Source organism: Chrysochloris asiatica, unplaced genomic scaffold (genome assembly GCF_000296735.1).
Source record: "Chrysochloris asiatica unplaced genomic scaffold, ChrAsi1.0 scaffold00401, whole genome shotgun sequence".
NCBI lineage: Eukaryota > Metazoa > Chordata > Mammalia > Afrosoricida > Chrysochloridae > Chrysochloris > Chrysochloris asiatica.
The window spans coordinates 929,647-933,993 of record NW_006408919.1 but is presented as its reverse complement, the minus strand read 5'-3'; the positions used below and the strand labels follow the sequence as shown (position 1 = coordinate 933,993).

The 4,347-nt window shown below is 36.1% G+C and overlaps 1 pseudogene; it reads right to left on the bottom strand.

Annotated features, from left to right (window-relative positions):
• Positions 1 to 1,228: 1,228 nt before the first annotated feature.
• On the bottom strand, positions 1,229 to 2,220 carry LOC102834936 (annotated as a pseudogene).
• Between the last annotated feature and the right edge of the window lie 2,127 nt (positions 2,221 to 4,347).

Genomic DNA, 4,347 nt, shown 5'->3' with positions numbered 1-4,347 from the left:
TTTTAATATTCTTTTTCAACAACATAATTCAAATGCATTAATATTTTGCTGTCTTCCTTATTCACTGTTGAACTTTCATGTGAATATGAGGCTATTGAAAATATCATAGCTTGGTTCAGGTGCAACTTTTCTCTCTTTGCTCTTGTCACTTTAATGAGGTCTTGTAAGGCAGATTTTCCTAATATAATATGTTGTTTGATTTCTTGACTGATGCTTTCATGATTTATTTATATTTTTTATCTGCACTCAGGCTATACAATTTATTTGAATCAAATTTTAAAAATGACAAATACATCATTTTTTGACATAGTCTCCTTGCATTTCAACACATTCTGTCCATCTGTCAACAAGCTTTCTTATTACCTTATTTTAAAATGTTTTAGGCTGAGTTACGAATCACAAATGCACTGCTGTCTTCTTCATCAGAGTGAGGTTCTGTCCTTGAAGGGCTGCTTTCAGGGATCGAACAGATGAAGGTCTGATGGCGCAAGATCAGGACTATAGTGAGAATACTTTAACACCTTAAAACTAAGTTTTTGAAGAGCGTCAACAGTGTGCGCTTAGGTGTAAGGACATGCATTGTCATGCAAGACCATAATGCCCTTGGATAGCAGTCCTGTGTGTTTAATTCAAAGTTTAGGCTTCAGCTCTTCAGTGAGCATCTCACTGTGATGTGCACTGTTGATTTTTGAACACTTCCTGATACTGGCTCTTGAGAATCCCAGAAACCTATAAGCATCAATTTTCCAGGAGTTGGTTGACTTTTGAACTGTTTCTTGGTCGATAATTGAACATGCTTCCATTCCATACTCTGCCATTTACTCTCAGGCTCATAATAATAAATCCATGTCTCATCACCAATAACCATTTTTGTTTTTTTGATTTTAATGTTTTATTGTGAATTATGTGATAGTTTACATGGGAGAACATTAATTTTACATTCATTGCTTTCATGATTGTTGATGACTGATGCAAGCACAATGAAATATTTGAGAACTTCAATCTTTTCTCCATTTATCTTTGTTTTTACATGCTACAACATGGAATTTTATTTCTCAAGGGCTCATATTCCAAATATTAAGCCAAGCATGTGCTGTAATCATGTTGGCCCAAATTCACTTATTTAGAAAATAAAAAGCATATTGTTATCCATGTACATGGATAATAACTAAAGGCTCATGTTAACCACATTGTATTTAGTAAATTTCTACAGCATAGAACTCAAACATCACAGGTCTTTTAGATCCTTCTGAATGTCCCAGAGAGTATATGCACTCTTCTTGAGTTGAGCAATCTGATCATCCTTCAGCTTCTGGTTGATAACACTGGTTAACCCTCAAGCATTCAGAATACATGGAAGGCTCAGGAAGACTTCATTCTCAATGTCATACATCCCCTTCACCATTGTTGACACTGGATGAATCCAACATGGATTTTTCAACATGGATACAATCAAATCAGCTACACTTAATCCAATAGCCCAGTTGGTGCATCTTTCAGCTTAATGACTTCATAGGCTCTTTCAACCACCATTTTTGCACTTCCTTCCAATTTTTAGTGTCATTGTCCATCCTCACTTCTGTATATAGTTTCTGAAGAGAAACCCCTGCCACATCACTCTGCTCCACACTTGAGCAGCCATATTCTCCCCAAATCTATCCATGGCAGCTGCTGGGATGAATGCCAAGTTTTTCAGCCATAAGATTGCAAAGTTTACCAGAATCCAGGTTACAACCACTTTCAACCACATGGTGCTTGGGTAATCCACTTAGTTTCCAGGTAACAGATGTAAGAATATCCACTGGGTTGGAAACCACAATTATGATGCAGTCAGGACAGTACTTGATGATCTGAGGAATAATAAATTTGAAGAAATTAACATTCCTCTGAACCAGATTGAGACTGTGCTCCCCCTCTTGCTGACGAACTCCTGAGTTACCACCACAATCTTTGAATTGCAGTCACTGAGTAATCTTTATCTGCTACAATTTTAAGCGTCTGAAGAAATAAGCTCCTATGCTGCAGATCCATCACTTCTGCTTTGAGTGTATCTTCTAAATCAGCCACAAGGGCAAGTTCATCAGCCAGAGACTTTCCCAGAAAGCTGATGGCACATGCCATACCAACTTGTCCAGCACCCAATACAGTGAGCTTATTATTTGGAACTCTTCCCTCTTTTTCTGTAACTGGTGCAGGATTTCCTGAACAAAAACTTTCCATTGTGTACAGGAGATAGAAGTCATTCAAGACTCTAGCAGAAATTGCCACTCCACTTATCTTTATGTTTTTTGTTTTTTTTTTAGTGATCCACTGGTGAAGACTTTTGTTACTCTACATTGGGATGCAACCCAAATTGAAGGTTATAGTACTTGATTTTCATCAATAAGTATTTTAAATCTAATTCACTTTTAGCAAACAAGGTTGTATCATCTGCATATGGCAAGTTTTCAAAAAGTGTTCCTCTAATCCTTATGTCATATTCTTCTGTTAAAATGACTGCCTGTTGATCTATGTAAAGGTTCCTCATGAGCACAATTAAGGTTCCAGAATATTCATTCTCTATGATGTTGTCCATAGCTTGTTATGATCCTCACAATAGAATGCCTTTGTGTAGTCAATAAAGCATGGTGTGGTCCTATGGGCTAATGCATCAGACTGCAAAGTCATTTGAACTGCAGGGTTGGTGGTTCAAACTCACCAGTCGCTCTTTGGAAACTCTATACAAGGTCGCTATGGGTTGGAATAGACTCGATGGCACTTAACAACACCAAAAAACGTATTTCTGGAATTCTCTACTTTCAGACAAGATCCATTTTCCTTCAGAGATGATATTGCTTGTTCTATGTGCACATCTGAATCCAGTCTGAAGCTCTGGAAGTTCCCTATCAATGTACAGCTGCAGCTATACTTGAATTATCATTATTAAAATTTAACTTGCATTCAATATTATGGATAATATTGTAGATGATTTCTGCATTCTGTTCTGTCACCTCTATTTGCAATGTGAATCTCTTACACTCTGTTAACCATGCCACTGCCTTAAAATTTCCTGGCATAGATGATTGATTCCCTGGCATAGAAGATTTCGATTTGTATTCCATTAATTCCTGAAGCCTTCTTCTTTACCAATGCCTTCAGTGCACCTTGAACTTCTTCCTTCAGGATCATTGTCTCTTGTTCATATACTACCTTTGAAATGGTTGAACATCAACTTTTATTTTTTATGCAGTGGCTTTGTGTATTCCTTCCATCTTTCTTTGATGCTTTCTGCATCAATTCAATATTTGGCCCATAGAATTCTTCAATTTTGCAAATTGAAGAATTTTTTTTTTTTTTTTTTCAATTCTTTCAGTTTGTGAAAAGCTGAATGTGTTCTTCCCTTTTGGTTTTCTAATTCTAATTCTTTGCCCTTTTAATTAAAATGTATGACTTTATCTTTTGTAGATGTCCTTTGAAATATCTGTTTAGCTATTTTACCTGCTGCATTAGCATCTTTCATGAAAAGAAAGTTTCAGAATCTTTTCTGACGTCCCATTGGTATTTTCCTTCTTTCTTGTCTTCTTAATGATCTTTTTCTTTTTTCTTTTAGGATGGTCTTGATGTCATCCCACAACTCAGCTGGGCTTCAGACATTAGTGTCTAATGCATCAAATCTGTCCTTGAGATCATCTTTAAATTCACATGGGATATGTTCATGTTCATATTTTCACTCTCATGGAATTGTTTAATTTTTTTTCAGCTTGAGCTTGAGCTTGAATATTAGCAATCGATGGTCTGTTCCACAGTCTCTCCCTGGATTTTTTTGGCTGATGAAATGGAGTTTATCCACTCTCTATTATGTAGTCAATTTGATTGCTGTGTATTCCATCTGGTGAGGTCCATATGTATAGGCATCTTTTATGTTTATAAAAGGTATTTGCAGTGAAGTCATTGTTCTTGCAAAATTCTACATGAAATCTCAGATCATTTCTATCACCAAAGCCATATTTTCCAACTACTGAATTTTCCTCTTTGTTTCCAAATATTGCATTCTAATTGCCAGTAATTATCAGAATACCTTTATTACAAGTTTGATCCATTTCAGAATAAAGATATTGGCAGAATTCTTCAAATTCACCCTCACTGGCTTTGTGGTTGGTGCATAAATTAGGATAATAGTTGAATTAATGGGTCTTCTTTGTAAGCATATGGATACGATCCTATCACAGACAGCCTTACACTAAAAGATAGATGCTGAAATGATCTTTTTGGTAATACATTTGATGCCATTCCTCTTTAATTTGTCATTTCTGGCATAGGCAATCCTGTGATTGTCAGATTCAAAATGGCCAATACCAGTCCATTTCT